Below are 22,724 nucleotides of genomic sequence, written 5' to 3'. Positions count from 1 at the left end.
ACAATTAAGCAACCAAAACCAAAGCAAGAAACTACCTCTTTCTTAAGTTCCTGTGTTTTTGGAGCCAGTTCTATGCTTAATGATTTAGTGATTCTGAATCAATGATTCCTGAACCCCAAATTTACAAACTGTTTCATGAATGCAGCACTTTAGAACCCATGTGCATATACATGAATGTTACTACTCAGTACAACCAAAATGTATTATCAGCAAACAAAATTAATAGGACAAAGAGAGAGGCATTGGATTTAGTTTTAAGATTTAATATTCACCCTGTGCAACTGTTATAACAGTTTTCATATGTTTACTGATATAGTTTAGAAATTGACATGGAAAGTTAAGATCAACCTAAACCAACATGATTCCTTATGGTGCAGAAAAATATTGGGTTAATTCTATATGTGGTATAGCATATATATAATTCTATATGTGGCAATACATTTTATTAGTCACATGTTTTCACTTCCCAAGATGTTTCCACATGCTTGCTCCCACACTACTTTTAGAACAGATGACAGTGTACACAGCCCAATGCTCATGTGACACTGATAAGAACACAGATGTTTAATGGGTAATTTCATTAAGTTTCAATAAGACCAGCAAAAAGCCAAAATATCTCCACGACACAAATATCCCCATTTAAGTACAGAGATTTTTGCCTACAATTTCCTACTGCTACCATTTAAATTCTGGACAGTAAGGTGACTTATTTAATTTTCTGTTGATATTCAAGAAATATTTTAATGTGTTGTGCAGAGCTTCGTATCTGAGGGTGATCTGTACAAGATGTAAGATACTATATACTTGTCGATATCTAACTACTATAAGGTACAATATGAAAGATGTATCATGGTTCCAAAACCAAAGGCAGGAGAGTTGGGGAGAGGTTATTTTGGGGAGACTTTGAGTTGGGCTTTGGCTTAGGGTGGCTCTCAGAACTGCAGCAATGAAGTGCGGAGAAGGAGGCAAGGTATGTCCCAGTTGCTGAAGTATGAGAAAAGCGGGAATATAGAGACCAGTCCTTCTTAGCAAGATTTTTGCCACTGAGGATTTCTTCTTAGAATAAGAAGCTTGAAAATTATATAGATGCCAAATTTATGGAAGCAGTTTTTGGGGAAATGAAAGAATAGGTTGTTTTGGTTCCAAAGGTATGACTGATGGGAGCCTCTGGCTCTTCAGATTGTATTCACCTTAACACTCAACCACAGTCCACAGAAGGCAATCATGACTGAGCAGACATCCTCCAAAAGCCATACTACAGATTTTATAAAAGGTCCAAAAGAGAATTATTATATCTTGAAACTTCATGAAATTACTCATTAAACATCTGTGTTCTTTTCAGTGTCACATCAAGCATCTTGCTGGCTAAGATAATTCATGCCTCTACATTTCTTTGTCTCGGAACAATTCTTTTTCGTTTGTTTGTTTGTTTGTTTTTCAATTCTTTTTTTCTTATTGTGTTTGTTTTTCAGTGTACTGCTGCTGTTGCTGTGAATAGACACCATAAGCAAAGTAACTTTTACAAAAGAAAACATTTAATTGAAGTTTTGCTTACAGTTTTATAAGTTTAGAGCATTTTCATCATGATGGGGATCATGGTGATAGACAGACATGGTACTGGAGAAGTAGCTGAGAGCTACATCCTGACCCAAAGCCTGAGAAAGAGACTCTGAGATTGGCATGGACCTTTGAAACCTCAAAGCCCGCCCCTAGTGATACACTCCCTCCAACAAGGCCACACATCTTAATTCTTTTCAGATGGTGCTAATCTCTGATGACCAAACATTCAAATAATATGAGCTTATGGGGACCCTTTTTATTCAAAGCACCACACTTACTTAATATCCTATTTAGATATTTCCACACCATTCAGAAAACAAGAGTTCTTCTTAGAATATGCATGGAGAGGTGTATACATTGTGTAATTCTTCTTTCTCTAATTTGAATGGAGATAGATAATTTTTAGTTGATGGTTGGCATTAAAATAGTCATGGTATGTCAGAATGAGGGCCCAAGACCAAGCAGACAAGGCCCTTTGAGAAAGAGAGAGGGAAGACACAATAATGACAGAAAGTATATGGTGTTTAAGAAATAGAGAGGGAAGACACAATAATGACAGAAAGTATATGGTGTTTAAGAAATAGGCTGGTGAGATGGCTCAGTGGGTAAGAGCACTGACTGCTCTTCTGAAGGTCGTGAGCTCAAATCCCAGCAACCACATGGTGGCTCACAACCATCTGTAATGAGAGCTGACACCCTCTTCTCGTGTGTCTGAAGGCAGCTACAGTGTACTTGTTTAAAATAATAAATAAATCTTTTTTTTAAAAAATGAAATAGGAAAAACAAACAAACAAAAAGTAACTCCTGACTTTGACTTCCAGAACCATATTTAACTCCCAACTCTTGAATACCTGCTTCATGGTACAATTTCATGCTACATTTTATTATTTTATTTTGTTTTGTTTTGTTTTATTTTACTAGCTATTTTCAATGAGTTTTTGATGTTGAAGGTACACTATACTTCTAATCTGTAAAAGATTAGGGAGATGGTGATTGCATAAGTCACCTTCATACGCCTAAGTCACAAGTCACATAATGAAACCAAGCTAACATTTCCAAGAGTTTTCATGTTTTAAATTGAAGACATATTTATTAATGGAAGTTAAGTTTCCCAACAAAAGGAAATAGATTGACCTTGACGGCATTAGTATGGTATACACCTGTTCTATTTGAGTGTCTTTATACTGCCTCTCAGTTTTTATAAGTGTAATGGTCATATTTAACCAGATAATGTTTATTAACTCTGATATGAATTTAGACTAAAATAAGATTTTTATTTTCTTCTCAAATTAAGTAAATAAATGCCAATTAATTCAGACTGGTGTATGATGGAATCACAGATTCTAGATCCTGCCCATGACCATGATCAGCATGGATTCTTACTGCCACACTCATCACCTTTGGCCATTTATTAGAGGACAACAGTGCATACAGCACCCTCAGGAAGGTATAATGAAATCTCATGAGTGGAATGGCAAAAGACGACCCACGTGCACAGGACAAAAAGCAGTCAGTTTCAGAACACTGCATTTTATGTTGAAAACCAACTCACTGGTTACTAATGAAATCCAATGATCATGACATGATTCCCCCAACCATACTCAAACTCCAAGGTTATCCAAACGGAGTATTTTCCATGAATTCTGACACCAGAAGGCATTTCTAGATGTCCCAGCTGCAAAATTTCTAAGATGAAGCTATTATAACAAGCGCAGCCAAATGAACGAAGAAGCAAAAAAAGCACTTATTGCTGGTGACATTCCAGGGAACAGTTAAATTTGCTTTATGGCCTTCCATAATGAGAGTGGACAGCAGAGTACCAGTGTGTAATAAGGTGAGTTTAGTTTTATGTCCTGGGAACAATCTGCTTTAGCCTTATGGTTCCAGTCTTTAAACAGTTCCTGTTTTAAGCGATTAAAAAGGATAGCTGGTAAGTGTCAGTTAAAAGCATAGCCAATGGGTTTTGCTCGAGTGCTTCTCTGGGTTCCCTGCTACTCCCAGGACTGTTACATTAAACTTGCAGGGATTTTAGAGCAAGGGAGGATGTCACATGAAACAAATGTTTTCTCACTCCTTCAAGCAAGACCAACTGAAGCTTGTGACCAGCGGTTCTTCTTAATAGTGAGCACAGGAAACCATGAGGAAACTTAATTGGCTCTTAGGAGAGAAGACATTTTGTACTTTAACTGTATTATTTTTAGCTTGATGTTGGCATACTGTAATAGCTGTAGAGGACAGATAGAGCCCATGAATTCTTGTATATTACTCAACATCTTTTTTTTTTAAAAAAAAATACAGATTAAGTGAACCATTAAATAATAGTGGAAGTGCTATTTAGAAAAAGGCAGCTATGTCCTGTTGGTATATGAATATGGAGTAGCCTACAGCAAGGCTCCAGGAGTCCCTACTGCTGGTATCTGTGCCTGTGTAGGGCACTGTTTACTGCATTTGGCTGATGTATACCCATTAATATTTGAACAATTAAAAAAGTGAGACTCCCAAGACTACGGCAAGAATCCTTCTGGCTTCCTTCTTGCTACATTGACGCTTTTTCTGGGGGATCTAATAGCTGAACCATGAAAACTGGTCCAGCAGATAGGGCAGTGACATGAGGAACTAAGTCTTTTGTCAACTAGCAGCGAAAACCAAAACAAATCCATCTTGCATCCATCCAGGTGAGGACTTACATGAGACATAATTGTGTCTGAAACCAACTGAAACTAACTGAACCCACACAAGGTACCCTGAGTCACTATCACTTATTATGTTATAGGAAGTGATTGGAAAATTCTATACCATCGCAGACATGTTATAGAATATTGTATTTGTACTCATGTTTTAAGCTGCTAATCTCTTTTTTGTTATCATTTAGGAGTCAATAACTAATACATGATTATACCATGGCTAGGGCTAGAAATTTTGATAGGAAATTGCATTTCTTTTTTTTAAATATTTTCTTTATTTATATTTCAAAAATTATCCCCTTTCCCTGTTCCCCCTTCTCAGAAAGCCCCTATCCCATCCTCCTTCCAGCTATTTTTCTGGGGGTGTTCCTCCATCCACCCACCCACTCCTGCTTCCCCACCCTCCATTCTCCTATACTGAGGCATCTATCGAGCTTTCATAGGATCAAGGACCTCTCCTCCCATTGATGCCTGACAAAGCCATCCTGTGCTACATATATGGCTGGAGTCATGTGTATTTCTATGGTTCTTTCTTCTTATCTTTTCTCAAAGCTGTCTTATACGGGACTTACATGAGACATAATTGTGCATGCCTCACCTCAGCTTCTTGCTGAAGCTATAGTTCTTCCTGTCTTGAAGTGTTGATATTACAAATTCCTTCTGATGATAGAAGGGTTGATGGCTTCTGATGAAGGCCAAGACCACAACCAAAGGAAATCTAGGGCACTCTACAGACACGTCAGTCTTACTTAGTTATGTGTTCTAAAGTTAAAGATTATAAATCCAAGAGGCTCATTCTTCTTCCTTCTCTTGTATTTAATCTAAGACTTGGAATTAATCCAAATTGCTAATGACAGACAAATCAGTAAAGTATGATATATCAACACAATGGAATACTATCTAGCCATTGAATTCTTAGATTAGAAAATTTAATTATATCTTTACTGTGTATGTATGTTCACATATGTGTATGTGTGAGTGTGTGTGTGTGTGTGTGTGTGTGTGTGTGTGTGTGTATACACATCTATGTGTGGAAGTCAGGGCACAATTTGAGGGAGTTGGTTCTCTCCTTCTACCATATTAGAAGGTCCACAGTGTCACATTCAATCATTGGGCTTGATGGGCCGATCCTTTCTCCACTGAATGAGTCCGCTCATCATCAGCCCTATAAGTTGTAGATCTGAAGAATAGGCTGCAATTACATGGAAGTGCAGCTGTCTCTTCCGTGCACTAATTTCATATCACATATATGATAAATGCCCAGGAGTAGAAACACCCAATAGTGTGTGAGTTTCTACAGTTAGTCTTGAGGACCTTTGCCATTGTTTTACGAACTAGCTATAGTAGTTTATATTCTCCACAACACTAAGTGTTCCTTTTCCTACATTCCCACTTTTATCAGGCCTTCTTACTAAGGTTGGTTCTGATGGAAATAATGTGAAAGCTCATTATAGTTTGCATTTTATTTCCTACACTGGGCACTTTTGCATATAATCTATTAGGATTATATTTGTATGTGTTCTTTTTTATGTCATTATGTATGTATGCATGTATGTATGTATGTATGTATGAATGGATGGACTGATTTATGTTTGTATTCATTTTACATCCTATTCACTGCCTTCCTCCCTGTCACCTCCCACAATCTTCCCCCTAATCCCCTTCCTCTTCTCCTCTGAGTGGGTGGGACCCCACCTGGGTATTCCCCTACCCTGGCACTTCAAGTCTCTGAGAGGCCAAGTACTTCCTTTCCCACTGAGACCAGACAAGGTAGCCCAGCTATAAGAACATCTCTCTCCTACTGGCAACAGCCTTTGGGTTAGTCCCTGCTCCTCCATTGTTTAGGACCCACATGAAGACCAAGCTGCACATCTGCTCTTTATATGCAGTGAGGCCTAGCTCCAGCCCATGTATGTTCTTTAGTTGGTGATTCAGACTCTAAGAACCCCAAGGGTCCAGGTTATTTGACTCTGTTGGTCTTCCTGTGGAGTTCCTATCCCCTTCCTGCTATTCTTTATGTTTTCTTTTAAGAAATGTCTGTTAAATCCTTTGCCCACTTTGAATAATGTTCACATTTTTGCTATTGTATGCCTTAATTGCCTCACATATTCTCATAATCTCTTTCCAGATGTGCATTTTTTCAAATACTTCCCCCAAATTGTCATCTCTTCACCCTATTCATTGTCTGCTTAGTGTGCAGAAGCTTTTCAGTTTCCTACAATTCCAATGTCTGCTTTTTCTAAAAGCCTGTCTTCTTGTTAGCTACCTTTCTCCCACGAGAGCAGAGGCACATTGCCTTAAGTAGCTCCATGGTAACACTACTCTGCTTTGTGCCCTCACTCAGATTTCTTGGGACATTTCATTGGTATCTCTTGCCTCTTAGGGAGGAACATCTAAGAAGAGCAAGGTAGGTGTGTGAGCAGATTTCAGTCCATTGTGTGCATTTACTGCCATAGGTTCACTCACCTTCTGTGCTTACATCCCACTCCTTTTCTATCATCAATGAAAGTTTCTTATTAGGTTTTATATGTGAAGGCCAAAAACATAGCCTCTGCTCAGCCAGAACTTCCATAATTACCCCTGTACCAGCTGCCCCCAGATTAGTGCTAAAATTGCATGTCCCAGGATCTAACTACAGACTGCACCACAGTGCTTTTTAATTTTCCTTAGAATTCCTTTCAAATAACTAAAGGGATAATCATCACATCACAGCCCTATTAATTTCCTTCCTTAGGGACTCACAAGCACTTCCTTCTCAACAGAACTGGGGCCTTTTTATCCAGTCAATTCCCAGGTTACTTGAATTCCTGGGGAATAGCAAAGCTACTTATATCTCTTTACTCATCACATGAGGCTCCCTGAGTTGTTCCCACCAGCAATTAATGGGATGGATGTTCCTACCCATGGAGATATTTGCCATGCCATAAATTTAGTAACTACCTAACTTTGGGGGCACCTAAGTTGCATGCTATTCCTTGTTGCTTCTTAGTTGTGAAATGTATTGATGTATGGCTAGAATATACACAATATGGCTGACAGCCATTCTTGGTAGAGACAGAAGTAAACTATACCAGAAACTGACTCCAAGTTCTAAAGCCCTAAACACCATCAGGGAATCTCCACTCTTTGGCAGGCAGTTACTCTACTATTGAGGAAGGAATTTGGACTAAGCCATGCAGGTCACTTTAGCTTTCTAGGCCCCTGTAATAACCATGAGCCCTTCGAATGCCTTGAAGTTCTGTGGGCCCTTGATATTCTGAGCACACCAATGGCTCTGTATTCTTTCTTTCTGTCTGCTTTGTTCATTGTCTTTGGTTGTGTCTATTTACTTACTTTTTTTTTTATTCCCCATCTTTCCCTTCATCACCTTGAAATATCTGTTTGGGAAAAAGTGTGTGATAAAGATGAACTACTTCATGATGAACACTCTGCCTCACAAACTAGAAAGTAGACCCTAAAATGGCCTTTAAAGAAAGAAGATTCCCACATAGCCTTATTCTTCTGGAATGCTTTGCCAGTTCTTTGAGTTTGTGATTGCTGTTGCTATTTTATTGCCTTAGGTCTGTCCCATAACATGTGTTCCTGCAAGAACACGTGTCTCTGTGCCTCATTACCATCCACAGCACCAGCAACTACATTGGGCTAAAATAGTAATTGTGGTTGCTTATATAATCCTATATGCCTAATATGCTAAATGTATTGTGTCAAAGTCTCAAGGAGACCTGCTTTTGAGGAAATCATGCCTCAAAGGCATTGGAATTATTTAGAAACAGAAATGTTTTTGAAAACACTTGATGTACTCATATTAAGTTGTCTCTAAAGCAATATGAGGCTGTAAATCAGGAACAAAGAAAAAGTTTCTAAACAGGAGTGTCTATCAAGCCTCTAAATAGTTCCCAGCTGTGTAGCATGCCAGATGACTGGTTAAACAAACTTATCAAGAATTGAACTGGAGAATACTTCTGGGTATAATTGTACTTCTCATTTGTGGTCAGAGACAAGGTCAGAATCTTAGGGGATTTTGTCCTAATGACAGTGCCCTCTTCCCTTATACAAATGCTTTATTAAGTTAGATTCTATAAATACACACTTATGTATATAAAGTTGAATTTTAATAGGATCTCTCTCTGAAAGAAATGTTAAAAAGAATTGGAGGAAATTTATATGCAGCTTTTAAAAATTAAAGTTCATGACTTGAGGGCTGGCTCTACACTGTAATTTGGTTTAAAGGGAAGAACCAACTCTTTAATCGCAGTGATTGAATTAAACTTCTATATTTAACTGGTATTTTGAAACGATTGCTGTTTCATTAACCAAAATGTTTTACAAGGCCTTTTGAGGAATAAAACTCCAAAAGGCTAAAAGGATTTCTAAAATCCTTTATGTGAGTACATGATTGTACTCACATAAGCACGAGCATTCATAGTTTGGAGCTGCAGAGGTAACTCAGCAGAGTTCAGGACCAGTACTCATCTAGCAATCCAGGTTTCCCATGCCTGAAACCCCTACCCTGCAAGTATGAAGACTGGCTCATCAGAGCTGGCTGTCTTCTGGTGTAGCCAAGAAAGTGTCAATCTCAGGCTCAAAGAGAGTTGATTTTATCAAACGAATGGGTAGAAACTAATAAAAGAGAGCACCCAACGCCTTCTGTGGGCCTCATAACACTTCAGCAGATGTTCGCATCCTATATAGATGTGCACACATACACACACATAAATAAATCAATCTTTAAAAATTTAAATTATGACTCACTGGGAGAAAACATATTTAAGTGAAGTTTTTGTCTTTCTACATAAAATTATTCTGAAATAATTTATAAAAATGATGTGCAAAGGCATTGCTTTGGTAGTCAGAATTTGATGATGTGAGAATATAAAGCATATGTTATGATGCTGTTAGCAGCACACTGACACTAGTCAATCAATAATTTCATTTTTATAACTAAAGTTTTAGTTTGGAAACTGTTAAAAGCAAAAGTTTAGAAAGCCAATATAATCTTTGAAAAGTTACTTAACTATTTAATTGCTCTAAATGGGTCAAGAAACTCTTGCTAACTGTGAAAGACATTTGAAGTTGAGTATATATGTCTAGAGAAATTTAGCAGTTTAATTTCCATATAATACTTTAAATGGAAGTAACAACTCTCTTATGTTTCAGTACATAAATTTCACTTACCATAAAACTTACTTTTTTTTTTAGTTTTAATTTTAAAGATTGTTCATACTTAACAAAATGAGTAATTCAACAAACAAAAGAAAGAAAGAAAATCCACAAGTGAAACTATGAAAAAAAAAATGTGACCATTTGGGACTAGGGAGGTGGATCTGTTTGTAAGGGACTTTTCAAGCAGTGATGAGACCCTGAGATTAATTCCCAGAACCTGTGTAAAAAATCAAGTATGGTGGCACACAACTCCAATTAACATGGAAGGTGCTCAACCCCTGACAAAGAACAACAGGAAACTAAGGAATGCTGGGAGTGAAAGGAATCATCTCTCTCTGGGAAGATCTGCCAATTGTTATCAATACCAAATGGCCAGCCCTGAAGTCATCAATCATATGCATGCATGTACCATTCTATGTACTGAGCAGATTCTATTTACATATTTAAGGTTCTACTTGTATATTTAAGATATACATATATATACATATATGTGTGTATATATATATATGTATCATATATCATGTGTGTGTGTGCGATTTTTGTTAAAAAATGTAGTTATGATGGCACATACCTATAATCCCAGAATTCCTACCCTGAGATGAAAGACACAGAGAGGAATTAGCATTAATCTTTCCAATGTCCTTTTCCTTTCTAAACTGTAAATTTTATATTTCCTTCTGCCCAACTTGTCCTTTTTATCATTGTAGATCTACATAACAGTGATGACTAGCAACTGTACAAGACAGTCAATATTAGGCTTCCTCGAAATATTCTTTGACAAAGCAATTAGTTCATTACTTTTTTTATATATATTCTCAGGAAAATTCTTAGGGTAAGTGCTGAAAGTAGACATTTCCTTTGCCAAAATATCACAAGAAAGGTTTCTAGCCCAATTGCTAATATTAGTCCTCCCTGAAACCTTGTGAGCAAGGCATCCATAGAACATATAACTCTCAGCACTATGGTCTTCAAACTCCTACTGGGATGGATCAACAACAGTATGGTCAGGTCCTATAGAGCAATACCTTCTCCCTGATCCCAATTTCTCTACTGGCTACTTTCTATTTCTGGGATAAAACACCATAACTAAGGCATCATATTTATAAGGACTGTCCGATCTGAGGCATATGATCCAGTGGTATATGCAGTGGCAGCAGACAGTGGCACCATTGTGGCAGGGAAGTGTGGCAGCAGACAGACATGGTGACTGGAGTTAGAAGCTGAGATTGGCTCGCATCTTGAAAATCAAACAGAAAGTCAACTGTACCAGGAATGATGCATAGCATTTGAACCTCAATGCCTATAGCCATTGTCATACTTCCTCCAGCAAGGCTAAACCTCCTAAACCTACCCAAACTAAGTCACCCACTGGGGGTCAAGTATTCAGATACTCAAGAATATGAGGCATATTCATTTAAACCGCCATCATACAGTGCTTGGCAGACAGATATTTTATTATGTGGCTTAGTCAATGAGATATTTTATAAATATTCTAGCAATGTTATTTCAAACATATTTTACCCTTACCATAGATTGTGTTGAAGTATCATATTAATTAAGAAATCGCTGGGAAATCTATAGTGGTAGCCTGTATTCCATAAAGAGAAGGAAACAGAAGCTCAGAGGATACAATTACCCAAAGATCTAAAGCTAAAAAGCAAGAAAGTCAGATTTGAGATCAGATTTCCTAAATCCCACTCTATCTATGGCTTTCTCTCCTCAGCTTCATGACATAACTGCTCTCCAGCCAAAGAAATGAGTGACCATCTAACCCTCAGCCAAGGTGTCCATGTATGTGGGATTCTCAGAACACAATTGTTTCTAGATTCCTTTTAATTAATGAGACAGTTGTAAATGTAGACTAAGGATGTGCCTTGTGCTGTATAGATTGCATCCAAAGCTGCTTAAGTAATTGAGTGGTTATGGCAATCTTCCTAAATCATTGCGAATTATTAGGCAGCATGTGGTACAATTGGAATCAAGAGGGCTCAGGTGTAATAAATGATTGTCCTTTGAGAGAGTCATTTCTTCATAATAGGCCTGTGATTCATTAGGGAAATGCAAGAAGCTCCAACTGTGGTAATTAACTGTACTGAAATATGTTATAGACACAGATCCATTTGACTCCTGTATGAATTACTACTGGAAATAAAGTTTACTGGGAAACTACCAAAAATATGCAATATAGCAGAATTGTCCTATGCCTCATTATATTTTTATGAAAGTATCAGTTACTTTTGCATGAAGAATTTCAATTTTCATCTTACATATATTTGTTTAAGGTTTTCCTGTTTGCACTAAATATTTTTTAACTTAGTATGTCTAAAAAACTCATAGGAATACTAAGGAGACAGGGTATTATTAGAGTTTTAGAGAAATATCACATATAAAATAAAAAGTGGAAATTCCAGGAACATTATTAAAAGCATTTAGAAATAAACACAAGATCAAGAATAATTCTGTAATTATCGCACTAAAGATAATGGATCAAAGACAAGGAAACAAAGATAATAAATTGGATATGAGTTGACTCTTCTGTAGGGCTTCTCTGAATCCTCCTGGGTATAATCATTCTTTGTTTTTTCTTGGACACATGTGCATTATATTATGTTCTTTCAGTTTTTAAACATGGGCAGATACCCACCCAAACACTGGAGCCTGTGCGCTTCCCAGAAGGTCCACAGTGACCAAGGACACATGAGAATTTCAACCCAAACATCCATGCCAGTTAGGATACCCACATAGCCCAGATGACATGGGTCCTACCCCCACCCCAGCTCTACCTTCCTTCTAGCCTGCTTCCCCCTGGTCTAGATCAGTGGTCTCGTAGATACCCTCCCAAACACTGCAGCCTGCATGCTTCTCGGAAGGTTCACGGTGACCAAGTGCACAAAGTTCTACTTTTCTTCCAACTCACTATCCCACCCCAGATAGACCAGTGGCTTGATACCCACCCAAACCAGGGGCACGTGAGGCCTGCTCAAACCAGACACAGAACACCCACCCTAACCAGAGACAGTACTGCCTGCCTCCAAGGATACCAGCCCTAATTCAGGTCACAAACCTCTACCTGCCTCCATGGAAACCAGTTCAGAGACTCCCAGGCCAGTTAAAAACTAGAAAGAACCAGATAACCAGAGGCAAGTACAAGATCAGAAATGGGAAATTGGATTGAGACCATCAGAATCCAGTTCTCCCACCACAGCAAGCCCTTACCACCCTAACATGCATGAAAAGCAAGATAATGATCTAAAATCCCATCTCATGAAGATGATAGAGGCCTTTAAGGAGGATATAAAGAAATCCCTTGAAGAAATACAGAAAAACACAGGCAAACAAGTAAAAGCCCTTACAGAAGAAACAAATAAACCCCTTAAAAAAATACAGGAAAATACAATCAAGCAGGTGAAGGAACTGAACAAAATGGTCCAAGAACTAAAAATGGAAATAGAAATAATAAAGAAAACGCAAAGGGAGGTAACCTTGGAGATGGACAACTTAGGAAAGAGATCAGGAGCTACAGATACAAGCATCACTAAACAATACAAGAGAGAGAAGAGACAATCTCAGGCATAGAAGATACCATAGAAGATATTGACACATCAGCCAAAGAAAATACAATGTGTAAAAAGCTTCTAACCCAAAATATCCAGAAAATTCAGGACATAATGAAAAGATCAAACCTAAGAATAATAGGAACAGAAGAGGATGAAGAATCTCAGCTTAAAGGGTCAGAAACCATCGCTTTTCTCCCTTTTTTGCTGCATGTTAATTCCTCAGAAACGCTGCTCTCTGAGAGTAATATACCATATCCTCAAGCTGAAGATGTTTTGCTATCATTTCATGTGTTCACTGTTGGTGAATACATCCTAAGCGATTTTTGTTTACATTGATTGGGCATGAAGCCACAATACAATTTAAGTGAATGCCAGAATGGATAATTTTAATTTCAAAAAGTAGAGATAGACAGTTTTCTATCCTATATGCCTACATTAAAAATATAACCTTAAAACCTAAGAATCATAATTAGAAATTCAATTGGTATAGATGAGTAAAGATATTTGCATAGGTTCTACTAATCTAACTTGCTCTTGAGTCAGTTACACTGAAATCCTTTATTTCTCTCTCTCTTCTTGCCTCTTCCCCTCCTGCCCTTCCCCATCCTCTTCTCCTACTTCTTCCCTCCTTCCCTTCCCACTTCTCTTCTCCTTTTTTTTCTTTAGTTTGTTTGAAATAGGGTCTCATTAGGCAGCAGTGGCTATCCTGGTATTCATTATGAAGATGAGGCTGGCCTTGAATTCACAGAGATCCACCTGCTTCTGCCTCCCTAGTGCTGAGATTAAAAGACATCCCATCATATCTGGTTTTATTTCTCTACTCCATAAACAGTCTCATACATGATTTGCCTATAAGAAAAGGCAGGGCACTATTTAAACTTCTCTGAAGAAAATGATTCTAGAAAAAGTCATGAGCCAAGCAGATCTTTGTTTATTGCTCTTAGTGCACTGGGCCAGGGCAATGTAGGTTCCCTCTCCTTTTTGAAATATATTTTTTTTCTGAAAAGTACTTTGGAGGCGACTAGGACAAAAATTTTGAAAATATTTCTGAAACTGAATAAATCAGTTGAATATTTAATCTGTAATTGTTACATGTGAAATGGAATACCAAGTTTTATGTGTATACAGAATTAAGAACATGTCAAGGATCTGTTAAACTTCTGAATGAGGGGGCCAACATTATTATGAAATGGTATCCAAAACAACTTGAGTTTCCACTTACAGGAAATGACAAAATAAATTCAGAATAAGACCACTGGATTAGAGAGAATAGTGTTTTACACCATAAACCACAAAATTTTAATAGTTTTTCCTCCAGGAAGAGTTGATTTCCACCTTTACAAAATAAATTTCTATAAATTGATGTGAAATGCCACAGTCTGGTCCTTAATCTGTAGCTAATAATCACAAGAGCTAACTAGACCTTCAATGGTCTAGCAATAATTTTCTAGTGTTTCCTTTGCTTTAAACCTAAGTTTTGGAGAATTATTCATGAAGCACATGAACACACACACACACACATATGTATATATGGAGTGATGGTAATATATGCCTAGTAATGCATACAAAGTTTATGTTCAGCAAATGAAGTAGATGAACAATTTATTCAATCCATTATTTAGTAAGGACTGTATTTTTAATTTGTCTTTTATTAAAAACCATTCAAAGGCAAACCCAATGAAAGCACTTTTGAGTGAAATGAAAGATAAAGGTTCCGAATCTTGAAGACTCCTATTCTTTCTTGAAATAGTGAGGATTCAGTATACTTAGAATCTCTAGAGCATCCATGGTCTGGGAGGCTGTGTTAGGCTTGTAGAAGTCTTGGGGGCTATGGTAAAGATGTGGAAGCTCCTCAAATCACAATGGATACATAGAGGTTCTCAAACAGGAGTGACACCATCAGTCATCAGTCTGGTTTATAGGATGATCTTAGTTCTTTCTAAAAAACAAAACAAAGCAAAAAACAAAAACAAAAAAGCCCCACCATATTATTTTGTCTTTTTTTAAAAAATGTATTTTAGGTATATGAGTGCTCTATTGTATGTATGCCTGCCTGACAGAAGAGGACATCCTATCCTGTTATAAATGGTTGTGAACCACCATATGGTTTCTGGGAATTAAATGACCTCTGGAAGAGCAGTCAGTGTACTTGACCATTGAGCTGACTCTTCAGCGTCTATTTTGTTGTTTAAAAGCATAGTTTCTCCTGTCTGACTTGTAGAACTAGTAGCATAATTTTAATTGTATAAAATGTTGGCATTCTGAGTACTGAGTGTGTGTTAGGACTAGCCTCTCTCCATTGGCTGTCTAAAGGGATGATATGGCTAAAGCAAAGTTGAAAATATCTTTTTCTACCAATATCTGTGACTTTGAGCATTAGAATAGGAGGTATGTAAAGAGTTAGTAATAGTATTTAACAGCAGGTAATTCATGTCTAGTAAAATTCTCCCCAATAAAATATATTTAGATATCTATTTTTCATAAAATGATACACCCATCATATCCATTTCTAGAGTATTTTCATCAACCCCCAAAGAAATCCTATATTACCAGCAGTTTCCAGGTCTTGACAATTAACAGTTAATTTTCTATACTCATAGGCTTTATAAATAAAATTAATATTTTATATAAGGGAATAATATATCTATTTTTATATTTGTTTTCTTTCATTTAGCATGTGTTTTTAGTGTCAAATTGTACAAGAATAGGCATTTCATTCTTTTTTCATATTCCATAATGTCTTGTTTATGTATTCATCAGGTGGTAGACACTTGGATTTTTTTCATTGTTACAAGTACTTTCCATTTTGTTGGGATGGGCTGCTTGATCAAATGGTAATTCTATGTTTAGCATAACTGCAGACTGTTCCACAAAGGCTGCATCATTTACATTACATTTACATACATGGGATTTAGTACCTTCACAACCTTGGTATCATCTACCAGTGCCCAACTTTTAAAAAAAAATTATCGTACTATGAAAAGGTATGGCATATGCCATAAACTGCTCAGCTGGGCACTGAAAACCTGACTGAAAGTAACAGGACATTAAGAAAGACAGACAGACATAAGGTAAAGCTGGGATCAGACAGGTTGTGTGCTAGGATTGAGTAACTCTAGTAGTGCCCTCAAAACTCAGTGTTTATTACACACATGGAAAACAGTAGGTTGACCAGTAGTCTCAGTAGGAGATTTGAGCAGGGAGCTGCATGATCATTACAGTCTTCTTGAGCAAGGAAACTGTGGTCAGAGCCTTCTACATTGCTATTCTGCCAGAGGCCAGCTGTTACACAAACATCCTGCCTCAGCAAATATCCCACTCTCAGGCATGGGTTAGCTATGCTTGTGCTTAGCCTTGAGACTTCTTGGACATGCCTTTGCTCATATCAAGAATACAGCCCTGGGTGCCCTCATTCTTTCCCTACAAGCATAGATCTAACTTATGCTTTTTTGAAAGCCAATGTGCTTGCTATCTCTGTGTACACATCTTCCTTACAAAAACTACCATTCAAACCTTCTTCCCATTTACTATGTTATTTTAAAAAAACACTTTACATTTTAGACCTTAGACTCTTATATCAAATAATGTGATTTTTTTCTTAGATCTTGTTTTCTTTATTATTTCCCTGATATTTCTTTTGAAGTAACTTTTTTTCCAATGTTGCTGATGTCTAACCTATTTTTTCTTCCATTATGTGTTTTTGCTGTCATTTATAAAAAAATATTACTTAATCCAAGATCATGGAGATGAACACTTGTATTTGGCTCTAAGGCCCTTACAGTTTTAGGTTTTATTGTTAGATACATGATTTAAATTAGTTTTGAATATGACATGAAGGAGTCCAATATTTATTTTTTATAATTGTACACACACTTGCCCCACCATCTTGGACCCAAACTTGTGCCATATGTGGACATAATGGCCATAGTGTATTCCAGTGTGTGGACACTGCCCTTCTGTGCCACTCCTCTTGACCAAGAGGAAAATACTCTCCTAAGAGGTACAGTATGTCTTGGCACACTGACCGGGCTGGAAGCCAAGAGAGAATGAGGAAAGAATAGATGATAAAGAAATGGCAAAAATATATTGGAAAGGCCGGGTCAGGTGGGTTATGTGCACTCTGATGGAATGGTTCCTAAGCAACCCGAGTCTCAGAGTATTTGTTATGTACATCCCAGGGGGAGCATGGAGTTGTCTGTAGATGGGCAGTAACATCAGGAGGAGGCAGGTACAGTTGCTAGTTTTTACACACACTGATCAGTTCTTAAACACAGTGCTTGGACTAAAGGAAGGTTTTCCCTTTCTGAGCCTGTTCCAGAGGAAAGTCTTTGCCAATTTCCTATAAGTGTAAGGTCTTGCTTCATAATCATGTCAATTGCATGCATTCCTTCAATGCTTTCTTAGCTCCCATAATGCATGACAAGGGGCAAAGCAAAACCTGCCCAAAAGCTTCCGACTTGCTACCCAAAAATGTTTTGTTTTGTTTTTCTTATAGAAACACAATAAAAAGTTGTTTGTAGCTGTTGAAAGTATACAGACACCAGAGTAGCCATTGGATTCCAAAGAAAATATAGTTTGAAAAGAAGTGAATAAAGTTATGTATGATTCATAGCTTTGTCCTCATTGCTGAGACTGAGCCTGGTACCAAGCACAAATTAGAATACTTCTTCCTTAGTGGTCTGATTCATAGAATAATTGGCTATCATTTTATACAAGTTGATAGATTTTTATAAAAATGGCACATTGATTCTTATCACTTAAACTAATTTAGATATTTTGAAATCTCAAAATTAAAAAATATATATATATATTCTCCTTTTAGCACTGAGAGTGTAGGCCAGAAGAGATGTTGGATCCCCTGGAGCTGGAGTTACAGTAGGTTGTTCATCACCTGACGTGAGTGCTAGGACCCAAACTCCAATACTCAGGAAGAGGAACAAGTGCTCATATTCCCTGAGTCATCTCTCCATCTCTGAAATCGCTCCCTCCTAATAAGGTGATATTCCAATTGTGTTCCATGACACTGAGGACAGACTGAATTCTAAAGCTATGATTCCCATGGCACTGGGCTTGGGAGCAGACACCCCAGTCCACCTCTCTTGTGCTCTCTGATCCTTTCTGCTAGGCATTCAGATGCTTGAGGTCAGCCACATTGGCTGACTGAATTTGTACCAGGGTTTCTTCTTCCACTGAAGGCTGAGCAAACATTTACCTGATGCCAATCAGGAAACATCACCAATTTTACTATAGTACTAAGGTCTTTCCCTCTCTCTCTCTCTCCCTCTCTCTCTCTCTCTCTCTCTCTCTCTCTCTCTCTCTCTCTGAGCTACTATCTATATGGAGTTACTATACATTCAGTACTTTAACTGAAAGATTATAAAAATAATGATTTGCTTAAAAAACTTAAAATAAAAATGAATAGAACACACTTTGCTTCTAAATTTTTATGCAAAAATGTATTTCTAAGGGAATATAAATTTTTGAATAATCTGTTACCAATGAAAATGAACTACATAAGACATAATAAATAGAATTTAATAAAAAGCTAAAATATAGTAACTTCTAAAGTTGGTAGAATAAAACCATTATGTAAAGAAATCTATGTAGTTTAACATAGTATTAGTTTCAATGTTCTATATATTATACTAAATGTTCACAATTTCACTTTATCTTCTCCCTTAAGAAAGAAAAACTTGTTGGAGGCAAATATGTTAATTTAATTGCATTTTATCTTGTGTCTGATTAATCTTGCATAGTAAAAAAGGGAATCATTTGGGATTGCTTTCTATGCTAAATTGATAATAACTTTAAGGAAATCATTGCTATTACTTGAATATGAATTTTAATTTCCTGCTTGAAAAAGACATTAGAACACATCTTGAGCAGTCTAATGGCTTAGGAAACCAAATACCAAATTGGATCACAGCATTATACTTCCATGGGAAATGTTAGTGAAAAAATAAACAAGAGTGTTTACTTTAGGAAGTGTTAGTGCCTGTCCCTCTATATTCAGAACCGCTGGTCATTTCTACATACAGATCTGATGAATTCTATCAATTTTGTACAATTGTACAAAACTTATCCTGAACTGAAGTATTTTTTCTGAGCTTTTGAAAAACTGCATAAATATATGGAAAAGAAATGCTATGAGTTTTTTTTTTAAAAAAAAAAAAAAAACCTTAAATTTATTTTCTGAAGAAAGATATTTTTCCACAAAACTGTTCTAATTTTATCTGTGACATAGTCAAGCTATGTGGAAGAGAAATGTCCCCTGGCCAGCCCCAAATCAGTAGAATGTTGACCATGTGACATCCCAGTGGCAATTCTGAGCCCGGTACACAACTGCTTGTAGAACTCACAAAAAAGCCAGATGTTGCTGCTAGAAGGTTCTAAGGCTTGGCATCTGGGATCTTGGCAAGCCTAGAAGATAGCTGTGGGCCTTGTTCCTATTCCTAAAATAGAAAATGAAAGAAAAGTTCAGAGCAGAGATTCCAGTGGTTTTCAAGAGATAGAAGAATGAAAGGTAATTCAGAGTGACCATAGATTATCAGTGAGCTGGTGGGTATCTATATTGACAACACACAAAGACAATATCCACAAGTTTCAAGGCTTGGGACAATCACTTTCCACTGTCCAAAAGCACATCCCAAAACAACTGCAGCAATGGAATGATTCTTCAGTGTAGGGGAGCATGCTCTCCGTAGTGACTAACAGAGGTGAAGCCATTGCCTCCATGTCCTCAATTTTACACTGTTAACAAACTTTGAATTATATTTGCCCCCTGTCTAGGAAATTAAGGCTTGAAATGTGGAATCATAACAGAGCCTTTGGAATATAAAAATGGACAAATCCCTGCATCTGATTTTATACATGCATTGTTTTTCTTGGGAATGCAGTTATAGGTTAGAGTAGGTCCTAAAAAGTAGTAGAGTCATAACCAAAATTTGATACAGTCACCTTAAACATCAGTGATGTCCCTGGAAATTGGTCATGTATCAAGACAGGTTTGTTTGTAAGAATTAAATGTTTAAATGCTGACCTAGCATTCCAACAATCCAGGTGCTGCATTGTTCCTTAGTATTGAAATCATTTTAAGTATTTAATGACACAGAGCATGCCTATGATACTAAAAGAGAGAGGATGATATCATTGATAGGTCCCCAATTTGAGAAAAAAATAGATAACTGTCAACACTACAAAAGTTATGTTAGTAATTTCTTACTAACATAATTTTTATTGTCTTCCATATTTCTTACCATTTTGAGTCTTTTATAAGTATCATAAAATAAATTTTCTAAAAGTCAGTTTTGTAAACCTACTTTAAAAAGTGCTTCCTTATGGCATCCTAATGGCTTACCTAGAAAGTTGGGGAGAAAGCACACCTTCTACAAACAGGGAAACATTGAGAATCCTCCAGTGATTCTCAAGTTGTCGCTCAAATCTAAGGGACTCTGCTTCATGTTTAGAGAAGACTTAGCAATAAATTCAAAGAGGGGTTATGATTGAGAACAATTTATAGGAAATCCAATTTTAAGCTTAGTACTGTCTGAGGAATATTTGACATAATACCTCAGTGACAATCAGTTTCACTGTGGACAGTCATTTGATAATGAAAATAATCCCTCGTGTCGTTTTCATATGTGGTGAATCCCACATATCCTCAGCTGTAAGTTATTTACATCAGTTGTCTTTTTCTTCCCAGGAATATCATACAGCCACTCTTCCTCCGTACTTTGCATTAAAAATTAGACATTGTATCTTTATTGTACTTGTTTTATGGTTGTAGATTTCTAAATTATTTATTGTATATTTGCTACAAATATTTATTGTATTTATTGCTTTTTATTGACTCTTTAGGACTTTTGTCTCTTTGTCAATACATTCAATTACATGAATATGTTTCCAAATGTACATGGGAATCCTTTAAGCATTTAATACTGACGGCTACCTGTGATCATTTACATCTCATGTTCAGGTAAACGTATAAAACTTCCATAACACCCTTCAGCAGTTGGATTAGTTATTGCACTTAACTTAGGGTTTAATTGCCAGTGACCATTTTAAAAAAATCTCACCCAAATTTACTCTAAATTATGCTAGATGCTCTCTTAGTAACAGTCCTAAGAAGTGAAGTGGAGCGAGATGTGTATTAAATCCCATCCTTTCTCTTTCTGAGGTTGGTAATGTGAGCGCAGCTGGGCCCCAGGTCCACGGCCCAGCCCTGGGCAGAAGCAGTGAATTCAGCCATAACTACAGCACAGGCTGATCATTCTCCTGATGAAATTACACTGATCTAATTTGCACGCTGTGAAGACATTTGGCACTGGCTGGATCAGAGCCTTGACATCTTCATTGGAACTAAAAGTACACTAAGAACTGACATTACATTTTACATTATTTTCTGCCAGGCTGTGGTGTTTCATCCTCTTTAAAGACATTATTTCAAGAACATTTAATTTGGCGTTGGTGTGCCTGTCATTTCACTGGGTGGAATGCACTATGCCAGAAAAGCTCAGCTGTAATAAAGTTTGGCACCAACAGCCCACCATATACCTGCACCACCCTGTGCAATTTAATTGGCATTCAGCGGGTTGATAAATGGATTGGCTTAATGAGACAATATACTTGACATATGCAGGACTCTCCTGGGAATAGGATTCATTTTTTTTCACTTTACACATCAACATGTTACAGATACCAACACACTCACCCCCAGCAGTTGTGTGGTCGCCAATGGACGCCTTCCACTGGCTGACCAATAACACAGACTTCCCTCCGCTGGCTGGCTCCACACTCCCTCAGCAACAGCCAGAGCGTGCTTTTAAAATCTCTTTTGTGCTTTTCCAAATACAAGGAATTAGGTGGCTTCCATGCTTCATTTACATACATCTGTATTTTTCCTTGAGACATCAAATTGCTTGTGGTGTTCCAAATAAGATCCCTTTGACTTGCTGTGGAGTGACAGCAGCCATGAAATCTAAGCAATAGTAAATTCTAGGTTTAACGACTGGCACACAACACAGATCAAAGATGTGAGCGCCATTCTATCTTCAGAAATGTTGGTTTTCAGCAATGAATTCATTAAAACAACAAAGAGACACCATTTTTTTTTGTTGTTGTTGTTTGTTTTTTGTTTTTTGTTTTTTTTTTAACTACCCAGATTAGTAAAGATGAAAAAGAAACCAAGTGCTGGGTGTTGGCAACAGATGGAGGGACCAGGGCTGCACACCCTGCTGCTGGGATTCTAAATTAATACAAGTTTTCTGGAAGGCGATTGGCAATATGTATCAAAAGCCTGAACATGGGCACAGCTTTCCACTGGGTGTTCCTGATTCTGAAAATAATTCCCAAGGATATAAGGATGTACCAAGTATAGATGGTCTGTGTTGATCATATCATTGATAATAAGTAGAAAATATTCAGTCAAAATGTCTAACAAAAATGATGTCTAAGAGATACCAAATGTGTAAATTCTAGAATATCATACAGTAATTAAAATACTAAGGTAGTATATCTGTCAGGAGAATATATTATTGGTACCTTTGGAAAATTATAGGTTTATTGTTAATGATTTTGTGAGAAAATTACATATAAAAAGCCAAAGGACAAGTATTAAAATTGAATTAAGATTAATTTAATTATAAAGTAACAATAATGTTTGCCTATAAGAATGATCTTTTCTTCTTGTTTTGTCTTTTTCCTTATTTTCATTTTAATTGAACATATTACTTAAAAGGTTCTATTATACTACATTTTAAAT

Source organism: Mastomys coucha, unplaced genomic scaffold, assembly GCF_008632895.1.
Source record: "Mastomys coucha isolate ucsf_1 unplaced genomic scaffold, UCSF_Mcou_1 pScaffold15, whole genome shotgun sequence".
Lineage (NCBI taxonomy): Eukaryota > Metazoa > Chordata > Mammalia > Rodentia > Muridae > Mastomys > Mastomys coucha.
The sequence above is the reverse complement of the archived record's forward strand: the minus strand, read 5'-3'. Positions refer to the sequence as shown.